At 35.9% G+C, this 16,824-nt stretch overlaps 1 long non-coding RNA gene across 1 annotated transcript; it reads left to right on the top strand.

Annotated features, from left to right (window-relative positions):
- The first annotated feature begins 11,255 nt into the window (after positions 1–11,255).
- LOC140626795 (uncharacterized) lies at positions 11,256–15,469 on the top strand. Its single transcript, XR_012025802.1, has 2 exons — positions 11,256–12,096; positions 13,275–15,469. It is a non-coding gene; the product is annotated as an uncharacterized lncRNA (long non-coding RNA).
- The last annotated feature ends 1,355 nt before the right edge of the window (positions 15,470–16,824 follow it).

Here is a 16,824-nt window from a genome sequence, read left to right as displayed (position 1 = left end):
CTTACCTAAGAATTCAAACTTGGACAGAAAAAGTTGAAAAAGCAGTAATAATCTCGAAAAATACTTCAGTTTCAGATGTTTTGCACCAACTAAGCTACAAATGATTTGATTTTGAAAATAGAATATCTTATGATCACTTTTTAATGAAAACTAATTGATTTTTAATGTTTTTGGCAAAAAGCATGCTGTGAAATGACTATGAAATGACTGAAATTTCCACTGGAAAACATATTGCTAAAAATAATTAAGTAGCTGTGCCTGATTTATTATCTCTAACTAAAGGAGCAAAGTTTTTTATTTTGAATTACTCAACGTCCTCCAACTTAGTCTGGGCAACCTTCATTTCTCACTTTAGTGAAATTAAGATTTATCCTTGACTAGGAAACAAGTTGCAATCCAATTTGAAGCAAGAGGAAGAGTAATCAGTTACCTCTGAGTCATTGTTATAAACATAAAAGCCTAAATTAGCAGAAGAGAAGATGCTTATTTGATGAGTTTGAAATATAAATATTCCAGGTCTCATCTTTTTAAAACAAGAAATCTGCCAAAACTTTTTTTTTACCTACTTACTAGTATGGTTGTGATACCTATCAGATAGTATTAAAAGTTAAAATCACTTAATAATCATTAAACAAAATGATTTTATTTCATTAAATTTTTGGAGAGTCATCCTACCATTTTTTCTTATTGTTGAAATACTGATACCGTGTACCGCAAGTAACAAACTGTTAAAAGTGTATTAAGAATCTGTAAGAGTAAAAGCTTAGTATTTCAAAATAGTTTCTGTACTATTTGTAAAGTTTTTCTTAAACAGCCACTGTGAAAAGATATTGACAAGATCTACCTGCCTTTTAAGTATTTGGTCTCAGAACAATCTTTCAATATTAAAAGAATCGAACTTCCGTGACATCTTTCAGTATTCCTTAACACTTTCCTTTTGTTTACCTCTTTATATAAAATAGCCACCAAAGCAATTACAAAACTCATAGAACTTAGACATAACTTAGTGAAGTGATTTAACACCTTTTTGTATCACAGATAGAAGGTGATTGTCATCTGAGTCTAAAATACAATTGTTTCTTTGTAACTGTTCCGATATCATCGCAGAATAAACCACAGGACACAGATGATCAAGAGTCAATATTGACCACTCTTTAGACTTATCTGTGTCTACAATAATTGCCACATCTTGCATCCTGCTCTGGTTCACTGTATCCACCTTCACAGATGTAGCTGTCTTGCCCTGGGGCATGCAGAAGCTGAATGGTGGGGCATTTAGGCCTTGTTAAAAGGTGATTGGTCACCCAGCATCAACTCCTGATCTTGTAACATGGCAGTTTCTGTGTCCATTTCTTATCAATCTGATGCAAAGAGAGCATTCTTTAAAGTCACAGAAGGCTCTTCTGAAGGGACTAAGTGTTGAATTTGTTCTTGGAGACAGTATTCATTCCACCTAGCTCTGTCAGAGGCTCTGAGCAGCAGGAAACCACTGACTGTGGTACCTGAGTGATGAAATGGGAAATGATTTTTGTAGGAGAAAATTGCTATAGATTGACATCTTAAAATTGTTACGTAGCAATTGTATGTTGTTATGAACTAAAAAATGGTCAACATAAAGACTTTAGAAGTTCAGAAATAAATCTTTGTTGAAAATTATTGAAAATATATATAGCTGACGTGCCCATTGTTTATCACACCAGTCAGACTGCCATCTGCTCACCGGATATAAACACTAGGCTACTCTTTCATACTAATACCAAAAAGAGATCCTCAAATGCTCACGGGCAAACTGAGGCCCATCATTGATTTTCCTCTTTTCCTTCATCAGTCCTTCCCATCAATAGTTTGTGAATTCTATTATTTCTTCCTCTTAAACAACTCTCATAGTCTATATCCTCACTAATTTTTTGTCACACTAGAGTATTCAGACACTACCTGGGCTACGCCAGTGAATGTGCCAAATCCAATCTGGCCCTTCTCCATTCTTTTCTCCAAATTATTATCAGAAATATTCTTCAAAAATTTAAATTTTTTATTAGTTAGAATCATCCAGAGACTCCTCATCAGTCTTAGACTGGAGACCCAACTTAGCAGGCCTAATATGTATGATCTGACTCGTGCTTTTACCTCTTTCATCTCACTTTTTCATTATGTTTCAGTTTTTCGAATATACTACATGTGTTTTCTCTAGTAAAGATACAAACACATTTCTTCTGCCTCAGATTATATTCCTCCTACCTTTGGTTTACCTAATTCCTACTCATTCCATCTAATCATTCAATTATAAAAAATATTTATTGAGACATATCTTTGAAATAAATCATAAAAAGAAGGTCTCACAATATCACTGCTAGTAGTTAATGATAAACTAGTGAAGATTCCCTTTGTATACTCCCATAACATCCTGTACTTCTTCACACTTCTTGCCCCCATTTGTATTTATGATATTATTAGTAGTATTACCACCCAATATTGATTAATAGGGAGGAAACCCACTTCTAAAATCTGTTTGCAAAAAATAAAATCTGGTTGCAAAATCCCTCTCAGACAGTGTACCTTTGGCTTAGGAATACACTATTGGGCATGTTTGTCTAAAAGAGAAACTTCTATGGAAACAATATGAATGGCCTAGGAGGAGGAGACAGTGTCAGGTGGCAGGTGACCTGGGCCTCTCCTTTATTCAAAGGACTGCCTATCATATTATCTTTGTCAGTTATGAAAGTGGAGTCAAGGTTGAAGATTCTCATGGGTTACTTGATTCGGATTCTACAAATCAAATAAAACTTCAGTGAGTTGCTGACTGGTTTCATTCTCAGGAACCCAGAGCTCATTTCACCAATGCAAGCAAGATTGCTTCAGAAATCCATGCATAACGTCAGGCCTGCCACATTGGAAGATAATCATAGTAATGTGACTTGAAGGGTTCAGAGCTGATACTCTGTCTTGCCACCTTGGGATTTCTCCTTTCCCTGCTGAGGTCACAGAGTTTCCTGCTCTTCTCAGCTACATTCTAGACATAAAGAGAACAGGCTGTCCTCGTAAGCTATAACTTTATGCCATTTGTTCTCATCCCTGCTGCAAGTTAGAATTAATTGCAGAGCTTTTAAAAAATATTAGTGCTCAAGCTCCTTTCTAAATGAATTAAATAAAAATCTCTGAAGGTAGAATCTCGGCTTTGTACATTTTTTAAGGATCTTTAAGCCATTCTAATGGGTAGCCAGCAGTTTTCTTTTCTCCCTAAATCAGGATTTAAACTACTACTGCCTCTGAAAGTTAATTTTTGTTTTTGGGAAACAGATGTTCACTAGTATGTGCCTGCTCAGAAATTAGCTAGAGACCACAACTAATCTCATGTGTCCTTTATTCTTGTTATCTCCTCACCACAGGAAGCCCCAGGCCAGTCCTTCATTTCTACACTGTAATCTACATCTAACTAAATATTAGTACCCATCTCCTATCTCCCTCAGCTTTGGAGACCATTTGATTGTGGTTTAAAATAGAGTCACTTTAAACATAACACAGTCCTCTCAGTGTTGAATGTGAACTGTCTTATGAGAAGAATGCTAGACTTAGAACTTACAGACTTGTGTGGAATTTTAATATTGCAAAAAAGGTCTGGAAAACACAATAAAATCATGGAATTAATAATTAGGCTTTTACTTCTGTTTCTAGGTCTTCAGGTTCTCTTTACAGAAATATTCTTGGCTTAATTTGGCCTCTCTTGGCTATTGGACTAGAAACAAACTATAAGCTTTGGTCATATTTATCTCTGTTATGCTGCTCAAATGTTTGACTCCAAAGTTTTAAGTGCAACTGTACAGTTGCTATTCCATAAAATCATCCAATAAACATACTCGAAAGAAAGAAAGAAAGAAAGAAAGAAAGAAAGAAAGAAAGAAAGAAAGAAAAGAAGAAAAGAAAAGAAAAGAAAGAAAAGAAAAGAAAGAAAAGAAAAAGAAAGGAAAGAAAAGAAAAGAAAAGAAAAAAAGAAAAAAAATCTGACATGACAGAGATGGAACAATTATGATCAGAAACTCTACACTTGACCGTGACTGTTGCATGATCCAGTGCAGATCTGGATTGATCATGGCCCCAGATGATAAAGGTTCATCCTCCCTGCTAGACTAAAGAATAACTGAAGAGGAGATATTCCTGTGCTAAGAAATTTTGGCCTCAAGATACTCTCCCGTCTCTGTGCTAAATAAGTCCAGGACATAGCATGCTTTCCTATCTGTGTGTTAAAAAAACATTGGCCTTTGGCAAAAATTTTTAGATTCTTGCTCCAGAAAGTATTTGTTTCTTGAAGATAAGATTATGAGCCAACAAAACAATGATCATGATTAGCTGCCTACTCATCATTACTCACTTAATATTGGTTCTGTGCCCAACAATGCAGGTTTTATGTCATAAACTTTACAGAATCCCACTCAGTTCCCTGCCTTCTAAAACCGCCTTATATCATCCAGCCCAGGTGTTAAAACTTGACTTTGTTCTTCTGAGACACAACTCAAGTTCTGGCAAAATGGTATTCTCCTTTAATATAGTAAACCTGACATATATATTCACTTATTAAACGTTAACATCTGGGCAGCCTGGGTGGCCCAGCGGTTTAGTGCCGCCTTTGGCCCAGGGCATGATCCTGGAGACCCAGGATCAAGTCCCACGTCGGGCTCCCTACATGGAGCCTTCTTCTCCCTTTGCCTGTGTCTCTGCCTCTCCCTCTCCCTCTCTCTCTCTCTTTCTGTGTCTCTCATGAATAAATAAATAAATTCTTAAAAAAAAACAAACATTCACATCTGCTTTTCCAGTGGACATTTTGGGGAGTCAAAAGCTGACAAACACACAACTTTTTTCTCCTTTATCTCCTGGTATATGGTAGTTATGATATTATTTATAAATATTCTCTTGGTTCTTGGTATAACTTTAAGAAATGTATGAGCAGTTTTATTTCTTAATGTACCAAATTCAGAGACTTTTGAATTCCCATTAATAAAGACTGAAGATACCTCATTAATAAAGATAGAAATAAATGCATATACATATTTTCCCATTTACTCTATTTTTTTTAAAAAAGTTATTTTGCAACTTGTCAGCATTTATAGCATTTATCTTCATCCGGTTGTTTAAGCTCATTTTGGAGAGATGAGAAGTAAATCTTAATTGCCAGTGAGTAAAATCCCTTTACCATGGTTTTTCTCATCAGCACTTGATTTTTCAAATGTAAAAATATATATATATTTTTTTAACTCTCTGCCCACATCTTTTAGTGGGTGTCATTGGTACTCGTACATGTATGAGAATGTCTGCTATTGGCCTTAGATTTGAATGACGGCTTTAGTGGATTTTATAATAAACATTCTTGCATTGTTCTTTATTTTCCTCTGGGCTATGTGGAAATTGCTCTATGGCATCTGGCATTAGATGTGTCAATAGAAAAATATCTGGAAGCCTGGGGCCACCGTGATAAGATTTTTAATCTTTATTTGCAAGGGGCATGATATTTCTGCTAGGATATTTCAAAAACAAAATCCTTTATCTTTGAAGTTCAGTAACTTAATTAGCATATGTCTGGGTATTTATTTTTCTGTGTCAATTTTTTTTCTTTCTCTTTCTTCTTTCTTTCTTTCTTTCTTTCTTTCTTTCTTTCTTTCTTTCTTTCTTTCTTCTTTCTTTCATTCTTTCTTTCCTTCTTTCTTTCTTTTCTTCTTTCTTCTTTCCCTTACTAAACACTGTATACTCTTTCAATTGGCAGATTGTTTTTCTTTCCTTTAGAGAAAAATTTCTATTACCTAATGAATACTATTTTTATCAATAGAACACTTCTTTTAAGGAATGAAATTATTCTTATGCAAGCATTTTTTTCTGTCATGTATTACACTTTTTTTCTCTCTCTTATAAGTTTAGTTTCTTTACAGTTTTCCTCTGCATTCAAAGTGATTTTCTTAGGCCTTCTAGGTTAGACTAATTTAGTCTTTAATTTTGTCTCTATTTTTCTCTCTTTTCCACAATTATTATTTGTAATTTCCTTTGGTTCTCAATTAATTTCCTTCTCTTGCAGTCTCATTTTTCATCTAATGCTTTTAGGAACTCATTTTTTAAAGAAATCTCATCTCATAGAACCGTGTCTTCATTAAAGTTCTTTCTTATAATGAGATAAGTCTTTTTTCAGAGAAGTCTTTTTTCTTCTCTTTTATTTCCTTTAAGATTAGATTATTTGACTGTCTTTTCAGACTATATTCAGTTCTTCTCTCCTATCTTTTTTGAACTGAAATATACTTGACATGTAACATTGTGTAAGCTTAAGGTGTCCAATATATTAATGAGACACATTTATATATTGCAATAGGATTGCCATTGTAACATTAGTTAACATCTCCATCATATTACATAATTATTGTTTTTTTGTTATGTGAATAATTTTTAGTCTCCCAGAAAATTTGATATTTATAATACAGTATTGTTGTCTATAAATACCACCTTTTTTTCCTTACTCATGCTCATCAGTGCCCATACATGAGTTTTTAGTTCTTCCTTCTGCACATCTTCCTTTTCCTTTTACCTCATCTTCTTTGTCTTCATTCTGTGTCTTCCTATTTCTTTTTCCTTACATTTTATGTTTGCGCCATGGCCATTCCATTTATTTTCATGCTCATACTTAATGTGGGCAAACTGTTGGAACTTTCTGTTTGTTTTGATATAGTGGATGAATTTGTTTTCCTGGATTCATGGACAAATAAGAATCTTCTAGTTTGCTTTTACCACTGTGACTATGACCCTTTCTGTATAGCTGCTTATTACACTATGGCAAGTGCCTTCCACTAGAGTGAATGATCCAATAGAGAGAAACCACTTGTCCTTTATCTTTTACTTTTAGAATCACATTCCATCACTCTGCATTGTTCTGTTTGTTAGAAATGAACCCTTAATCTGGCCCACACCCAAGGAAAATGGAACCTTTTCTGGTGTCTTTTCTCATAAAGACTCTAATCCCATTGTGAGAGCCCACCCATGTGTTTCATCTAACTCTTAATTACTTCCTGAAGGTCCCATTTCAAATAACATCACACTGGGGATTAGAGATCTGACATATGAATTTTAAGGAACAGAAACATTCAGCACATAATAACTGCCATCTCTAGACTTCTTCAAATTTTACTGTCTTTTGTTATGTTTGGCTATCACAGCTGTCCATATGACTGTTGACACATCATTTATAAATGCATAGGCCATTGCTACCCACCTTGTTGCATGCATATAGACAATGCTGTTTGTTATTATTGGATGAACTTATCATTGGTATTACAAGGCATGAACTAGGGGAGCTAGGGTTAATTATTTGTGCTGAGTACAATTTCAGGGGGAAAAGTGTCTTTTCAGCAATGTGAAAACACTTTAAGTTCACATAACAATTGTTAAGGTCTAAGATGCAAAGACATTAGAAGCATACAGTGTTCAGATTTTTCATTGCTAAGATCTTTGGATCTCTTATCACAAGGAAAATAATTGCAACTGCGTATGGTGATGGATGTTATAAACTTATTATGGGGATCATGTCTCAACATACACATACATTGATTCATGTTATATGTCTTTTTAAATTTTTATTTATTTACGATAGTCACAGAGAGAGAGAGAGAGGCAGAGACATAGGCAGAGGGAGAAGCAGGCTCCATGCACCGGGAGCCCAACGTGGGATTCGATTCCGGGTCTCCAGGATCAGGCCCTGGGCCAAAGGCAGGCGCTAAACCGCTGCGCCACCCAGGGATCCCCATGTTATATGTCTGAACTTAGAATAGTGGTATATGTTAATCATATCTTCATAAGTTTTTTAAAGGTCAAATTTTAAAATATTTATTTATTATTTATTAAAGATTTTATTTATTTATTCAGAGAGAGAAATAAGCTCCCTGCTGGGAGCCCAAAGTGGGACTTGATCCTGGATCCCGGGATTCTGACCTGAGCCGAAGGCAGATGCTCAACAACTGAGCCACCCAGGCGTCCCTCAAGTTTTTTTTAATATGAAATTGGAACTTGAGTGATTAGATATGAGACTTGAAAAGATGGGGGTCAAGAGCTTATACCTTTATAATATGATTGCTTCCTCATTAGCAAACACTAGCGGACCATTTCCCCTAAACTTAAAATGTAACAATTCTTCAGTATTATATATTGAAGACCAAGACATACCTTTAGTTATGCTATGGATGCTATTTAGGTATGAAATTAGAATTTTAAAAAAATTTATTCATGAAAGACACAGAAAGGCAGAGACACAGGCAAAGAGAAAAGCAGGCTCCTCACAGGGAGCCCGATGTAGGACTCGATTCCAGGACCCCAAGATCACACCCTCAGCCAAAGGCAGATGCCCAGCCGTTGAGCTACCCAGGCATCCCCCTAAAATTAGATCTTTATGCTGTACATGTTTATAGTAATTAACAACTGAAGGCATTTTTAAAAAAATCAACACTTACAAGATTTATAAAAGTTATAACATATATTGAAGTTGTACTATTGGTACAGAGTCCTCTGTAAATTCCTGATCCCAGTAACTATCATTTTGGTACATAAAGCTTTCTTCTCGTCAGCTACTGACAGATTGTTAACCCATCCCCTCACCCTCCTGTGAAACATCTGACTGATAGCCTGATTACTCATTGACTCTCAACTTATCATTATGAAAATCTTTTGTCTTGACTACAGACAACAATTTTTCAGCTTTTATTTTCTTTAAGAGTATTACTTTCCATGTTTTCATCCTACTAATAAAAGATACGTTGCTCTTATTTTGTTTATTTCATAAGTATTATTATCTGGCATTAAATAATTCTAGAGAAAACATAGTTCATTTTGTTAATTATCTAAAACTTAGTAATTAGCTAATTGATAGTTTTCATTTTATTTTTTAAAAAGTGTCTGCAATTATTATTTATTATTATCCAGGACTCAGGTGTTCATTATTCCCTCCTGAAATTACATAAACAAATGCAAATGGAAAGAATCCAAGTCAAAACTATAAAACAGCACTCCATCACAAAAGTGTGTAAAATTACAAGAATGTTATTTTAAAACACTGGCACTTTAAGCGAACGATAATCTCAAAAAACCACAAAACTGCCAAGTTCTTCCTTAAACTGCTAAGCAGATAAACATGACGCTAATGAATGAATTTGGGTTTTGTAAAGAAAATTCAAATTCAAATCAGATAGCTTACACGGAAATACAAAGTTTTAAGGATCTTCTTCCCTCAGGTCTGCTTGAGACATATAAAGGAGCAAACTATAATATAGGAAAATATGCCTGATTTTAAATGTGACATATATTTTAGAAGTTAGCTCAATTAATACCTTTAATGCAGAGTCAAGTTTCCTAAGAAATCCGTATTTAGATAAATAGAAGACATTTACAGCCAGCATTTTTTTTTTTTTTCCAGAACCTATGCTGGGACTAATGTCAACAAAAAACTTAATATGGCAGTCTTGTAAGCTCACGCTTTTGGGATACATTCTCAGGTCTTCTTTAATGTGGGAACTACAAATGTAACTGCCATTACGTGATGATGGGAGTTAAGCAATGTAGAGTCCTCATGTAAAGATGAGAACAAGCTTTTTTCTTAGTCCTTCAAGGACAGACATTCAAAATACTTGATTCTACAATCTCTTCACTTTGTAAATGAGACTGTGCTATGTGAGATCTGGTATCAATTGATCAAGACTTGAGTTTCAGTTATGGATAAAAATGGTTTCAATTAAACTTTTATTACCCTCATCATGAGTATGCAGGCTGCAGACAAAATCTTTTTATCAGCTAACTATATGAAAAGATAAACGCTGTAATAATCCCTGTGATCCAAAATGGGCAAAAGCAAAAGACTAGCTTCCCCTAAAGAAGAAAAACTTCAGACCTATGAAAAGGACAAAAATACTAATCAGAAGACTGTATTTACTTAGAAGCATTCAGAATGTCAACAAAAGAGCTGCAACTTTTTTTTTCAATGACAGAGTGATATTCAGTTAACAGAGTGATAATTATTTCGTAGAAGCTGCCTCAGCTACAATTGAAAATGAAAAATTACCATCCCCACATATAATTAATTTGTGCTGTGCACCACCAAGAACCTGCTTTAAATTCCCACACCAATTTACAACCCCCATACTGTCCCAGGCAAAGTTAGTGGCTATTGAAAATACCACCAGGACAGGGCTGTCTAAAGATACGTTCAGTAATGTGTTAACTAAGAAAGACACTGTACAGTGCAAAAACAAATCTTACACAGCCTTATATTTCTTTTTCTTTTTTTAAATTTTACTTATCCATTCATGAGACACAGAGAGAGAGAGAGAGGCAGAGACACAGGCAGAGGGAGAAGCAGGCTCCCTGCAGGGATCCCGATGCAGGACTTGATCCCAGGACTCATGCCCTGGGCTGAAGGCAGACGCTCAACTGCTGAGCCACCCAGGCATCCCAACAGCTTTACTTTTCAAATTTTTTCTTTAAAGGGGGTGAGTTGTGTACAGGGGGTTAAATGCTTTATAGATGAGAGAAAAAAAAAACTGTGCTAGAACCAGCTTATTCATCATCATCATCGTCTTCTTCATGTGAAGGAGACAGCTTGGGTGCATTGGGATCATTCAACTTCTTTTTTGTTTCCTCTTTAGGGGGGATATAAGTTTTCATTTCTATTTAATAATGGATCTTGTCCCCCCTTGCCATGTCTTCAAATTTTCCTTTATTTTTAGCAGACATGGTCTTCCCCCTTTCTGAGCACTTCTTAGAACACTTTGAGAAGTTGACTGAAGCATCTGGGTGCTTCTTCTTGAGCTCCTCTCAGCAAGTTTGAACAAAGAATGCATATGATGACAGTTTTGCCTCTTGACTTCTTAGGCTCTCCTTTGCCCATGTTTAATTATTTTCCTTAGGCACGGAGTTGCTCAGTGCCCATCTGGATCTCACTTGCACCAATGCTGTCTCTATCTAATTCATGGTTTTTAATCAAAGCTTATAATGATTTGCATTAGAAATAAAAAAATATTTTACTAAATAATAATTAATTTCAGGAAAGTGTTTGCTTTTTTGGCTGTAGAAAAATACTTTTTACCATTTTATCATGCTTTAGTATACATTTTATTTATAGTTTATAAGTGTTTGGACTTTAATTATTGTATTAATGAAATTCATATTAAATAACATTCTTTTTGTGTCTATAATTTGATGTGATTTTTAAAAAGTTAATATTTTCACACAGGTGAAATATTTTTGAAACTATTTCTGAAGTAATGAAGTCTACATTCTCCTTAAGTATTTAACATTTAACCATATTTTCCTCTCACATATACTTTAGTTTGTCTTGTTAATTGTCAAATTTTGTAACTTAAATGCAAAAACTCATCAGATTTGCAAGGCAAGCATAGTGTTCCTTCTCAAAATTTTGTTACAAATTAAGCAACTAATATGAGTTAGTTATCCAAATTGGATTTGTATGCCCTATGGTTCTTTGCTCTCTCAGCCCAAATGATTTTGTTGGAAAAGTTTTTAAATAAAGGAATTGTATAAAGCAAACTCTGATACCACCTTACCACAAATAAATCATTTTGTGGAAGAAAAGAATGAATCACTTTAAAGCAATTATAAATAAAAAGTTGGTAAGATATAGAGATCTTTCTTAAGCTCTGTTAAAAAAAAAAGTATCAGAGCTTAAAAAGTTAAAAGTTAAAGTCTAAAAAGTGACATTATTAATAGTTAAAACCAAGACGCCTGACAAAAAGAAGGAATTTCTCATTTCATCATCCAGCAAAGAAATTTTCAACACCATATTCTGGACCATAAATCAAATAAAAACATGTCACTTCACAATAATATTATTATAAAATGCTTTACATTACAAATGATGTAAAGTTGACACTAATTCAGAAGTTGATGAAAATCTTCTTCATTGCAGATCAATGAATCTTCAGACATCGATAAATGTGCTCAGTTAATAGAACAGTTAAAATCCCTCCGAGATACAGAAGAACATTCGGCGTTTTGCAAAGAAATACCAAAAACAAGCACCTAGGGAAGAATTATTCAAAGTGAAGATGAATACTTGAAACAGATTAGGTAATAAGGAAGCACTCCATAAGTTTGTGTATTGACTATGTGGCTGTAATAACAAAAGATGTATAGGTTTTAAATCATGAGTTAGTTCTGAAAAGCTGAGATTTAATGAAGGGATTGTTTTATTCATTCCTCCGCGTTATGCTTGGAAAGCTCAGGCATTTCAGCCTCATTAAATACAGGATACCACTGGGTCCACATGTCTGTCAGCCCAGCAAGTTCGCTACAAGCTATAACATTAAATCTGGAATTTCTGTAAGTTCACCTACATCAAATAATTTGGCATGAACCACTGTAATATTTCTCACCCCTTGGTCTAACCCCTTTAGAATTCACTCCCACACATGTTCCCCTGGCTTCTGTCAATATATATTGCAAATAAATCTCACAATTTTTATAGTGTCTAAGTTATTTCTCCCAGAAGCATAGTATATACCTGTCTTCTTGGAGCATGCTGAAATTTGACACTAGTTGTGGGGTTAGCAGAAACAAAAAGTGATTGCGATGGGTCTCAAGGAAAATGAGTATCCGCTTGTGTCATGATTCTCCAAAGAAAACAGAAGCAGTGAGATACGGATCTATATCTCTATCCACTTATATACCTATACCTATATTCATATTATTTAAATTTATATCTAGTGAAGGAATTTATTTTAAGGAATTAATTGAATTAATGATAATGGAGGCTAGCAAGTCAAGTCTGCTGCAGGTTGAGCTGGCAGGCTGGGAGCCCAGGGAGGAACTGATGCAGCAATTCAAACCAAAGGCTATCTCCTGCAGAGTTCCATTGTGCTCAGGAGAGCCCTTCAGATGATTAGATGAAGCCCACCCGAATTATGGAGGCAATCTGCTCTGCTCAAAATCTACTAATTTAAATGTAAATCTCATCCAAAAACACCCTCCAAGTTGACACAAAACTAACCATCCAACCTTTCAAGCCATCTGCCTATCAGGTTTCAATTATTAATTTTTACACATAAAACTTGGTGAGACTGTGAATTCAGTTACTGTAATGCAGCAGCCCACAGTTTTGCCTTTGATTTTTGGTAACATAAACCATGTGGCTGCAAAGATTAGGAGATTTTTTAAGCCTGTCGTAGAAGCTCTCTGGTTATCTGGGTGTAATTTGAGCTGAGAGTTCAGAGGACCCAAGCTTGTCTTTTTCTTTCTCTAACCCTCAGGTGTTCTCAGAAGAACTCCTCTTGCACCACAGTCATCATGTCTGTGATAATCTCCAATGCAATCCTCAGATTTCCTTTGACTCCCAAGTCAGTGTGCCTTAGTTAGTGCTTCATTGCACTTGATTGCAGGGAATAGGTTAATTGTGATGCTACTGTGTGCTGTGGAGTTCTAGCATCTCATTTGTTATTGGCAAGGAGATCAGAACTGTACTCAAGTCCAAGGGCAGGTCCAAACCAATGGCAGAGATCCCATTTTGGCAGTTCTAGGTCCTGGAACCACTCCTGGTGTAAATTCTGTAACCAGTCTGGGTCTACTCAGGGAAGAGAAACCACACTGTAATTTGAATATGGAAAATTTAATATAAATAATTTTTCATGATAACAGAAGATTGAAGTACTGGGGGAATTGGCTAGTGAAGAAATAAAGATAGAAGAATACGTATGAAGGCACAATCATCTTCCCTAAGATTGAGATAAGACACCCAAAAAGCCGTCCCCCCACCCTCACACCAAGTCAAGACTAAAAGAGACAGACCCTGGCGGAAAAGGCAATAGCTGTGACTCACTGAAGACAGAAATTTCTGTGGTGTCTCACTGGCAGAACTTGCTATAAATCTACCTTCTGGGGTACCTGGGAAAGCTGCCTTCAGAGAGGCTCTATGCTTCAGAACTTGCTACAACGTCAAAAGAGAAAAACTGAAAAACTTCTCTGGGAGGTGCCCTGCAGAAAGCCCTGTGCTGTGCAGTGTCCAGAGGGGTTGCCTGGACAAGCTTCAGGCAGTAGGCCCCCCAGGAGCCTGTTACTGGAGAAGCTGTGTACTTCAGAAGGTTGGCAAGCCATTCCCTGGGGAACCCCAAATTAGAGAAACATGCTGGAGCAGCCTGGTGAGGGGGCACATGGGAATCAAGAAAAGAAGAAAACCCAAACCCAAATCAAACTTGTCCCTGCCCAGTATCCCTCCAGTGCTTTCTACTAACAAATCTAAACATCTTACCAGCTGGAAAAGGAGAAATCGTTAGAGTCAGGGCTGTTTTTAAAGAACAGACTATGAAAAATGGATATGGGACTGTGAGATGATAAATTGGTACCTGGCATGGAAGGGAAGCTCTTCCTCACCAAAGTTTGCTTCTAGGTCTGAATTTCATTTTATTTATTTATTTATTTTTGAATTTCATTTTAAATGATGTAATTGTTAATGTAAAACAGCCCAAGCTGTGACCATCCACCTTTCCCTCTCTATTTTTTTACCCCAAGAGATGGGAAATAGTATCAGATGTCTTAAGAGTGACTATTATACACCAAAGGAAAAGTCTGTTTGTTTGTTTGTTTAAGATTTATTTATTTTAGAGAAGGGGAGGGACAGGAGGAGAGGGAGAGTCTTAAGCAGACTCCACCCTGAGCACTGAGCCCGATGTGGGGCTCTATCTCATGACTCTGACCTACCGACCCAAGCCTAATCCAAGAGGTGGAAGCTTAACTGACTGCACCAGGCGCCCCTCAAAGGAAAAGTTTTAACAGAAGTTTAGGCATTAGAAGGGACTAACCTGTGTGAATGGTTCATATTGCAAGTTTGTTGAAGAATAGTTTCTGGCTTTTTTTTGTTTGTTTGTTTTTTTGTTTTGGCTTTAAAAAACTATTGAAATAGTATTGCTCCAAGACTGATGGAAGCTTGTCAAAAGAACATAGAAATCAGGGAGCCCCGTGTGGGCTAACTGCTCTGTGGGGAGCCTGCTTCTCCTTCTGCCTATTTCTCCCCTTGCTTGTGCTCTTTCTCTCTCTCTGTCAAATAAATCTTAAAAACAAACAAACAAACAAAAAAACCCCAAACAAACAAAAAACATAGAAATCAAATTGAGGTTTCCACTGGGCAATTTAGAAAACAAATTTGAATATCAGAAAGAGTAATGTCTTCTTTTTAAGATTTTATTTATTTATTCATAGAGACACAGAGAGAGAGAGAGGCAGAGACACAGGCAGAGGGAGAAGCGGACTCCTTGCAGGGAGCCCGATGCGGGACTTGATCCCAGGACCCTGAGATCACAACCAGAGTCAAAGGCAGATGCTCAACCACTGAGCCACCCAGGTGACCCTGAAACAGTAAAGTCTCGAATTAATTTTTAAACATTGAGTGATGAAAAGTGTGAGTTGAAAGTGAAACTATTCTCCTCCACTCTCACCCCCTCCCCAACACACAGATAGAGACAGAGAAGTGAAGAGCGAGAGAGATAGGGAGAGAGAGAGATTGATCTGAGTAATTTTTAGTTTAGGAAATATTTATTTACAAGTAGTAAAACCACAAGGACAAGTGTGATGGTGTGATTCTATACTACAGCACTACAGCAGGAGGGAGAGAGCGCTCCGGGCCTCCAGAGAGCTGGCAATGTGCTGTCCCCTGACCTGACTGCAGTTTTATACATATTCACTTTATAGTTACCTGTTAAATTTTACATAGACGGTGTATGGATTTTTCGGTATGTATACTGAGTTCCAAAATAAAAGAGGTATTTAAAAAAATACATTTCTTATTTGATATCTCTGCACAGAAATTAAGGTTACAGTAAAGAATCACAAGAAAATATATTGTTTTGTATTGACAAAGGATTCTGAAATTAGGACAATCATTTCATTTTGGAAATAAGTTAAAATTGTTTGCTTGAATCATAGTAGCGTTATTTCTGTGTGTGTTGGTGAAATATCTTTTCACTATTTTGATATGCTCAATGAGAAAAATGTGGAATGCAGAATCATTCCACTCACTATATCACAATATTTCCAACATTTTGTTTGTGGAATGAAAGAAAAGGAAGATGTGTCATATTTGAGAAAATGATCCTTAGCTGATGTAGAATTCCATGAAATTCTGTCTAATGATAGGAGAGGAGAGTCTGCCAATTGGAGAAAAAGGGACAAATGATGTATTGCCATTTGCACCACTTACAAAGTCTTCACTGGTGTTGATTGCTAAAAATGTAGAGTAAATCAGGAAAAATGTTCCAAAATTGTGTATAGTTATTTCAAGCATATTTTGGTATAAAATATGAAAGCAAGATCAAGAGTCCATTCAAATAATCTGAAAATTGTAGAATAAGTTTAATGCCAATTTTATACTTAATATCTTCTTGGGTACTATGTATTTTATCCATATTTATCAAAAATGTATAAGGAAAAGAAAAGAAACAATTTTTTTTATCAGCCCTAACACGGACTCCTTCAGTTTGTTCACGTATGCCATACACATGCACTTTTTTTTTTTTTTTTGTTCAGTGAAGTGAACTTCATTGGTTTGAGACACATCACGGTACAATTTAGCAGTGATTATCATCTGGAATGGAAATGCACCAAAGGAGAACATTTGGAAATAGCAGTGATTTTTGGTTGCTCAGTAAATGTCAGTAGGTAGTAACGGGCATTTAGTGGGCAGGGCTGAGATTGTTAAAAGTTCCACAGTGCTTGGAAAGCCGCCACACAATGTATTATAAATATGCAGACTGCTTGAAACCAGTGGCTTTTCATGGACAGCCGCTCATCTTAAAGATGGGAGATGTGATA

Source organism: Canis lupus, chromosome 38 (genome assembly GCF_048164855.1).
Source record: "Canis lupus baileyi chromosome 38, mCanLup2.hap1, whole genome shotgun sequence".
NCBI lineage: Eukaryota > Metazoa > Chordata > Mammalia > Carnivora > Canidae > Canis > Canis lupus.
This window is presented reverse-complemented; position numbering and strand designations above follow the sequence as displayed.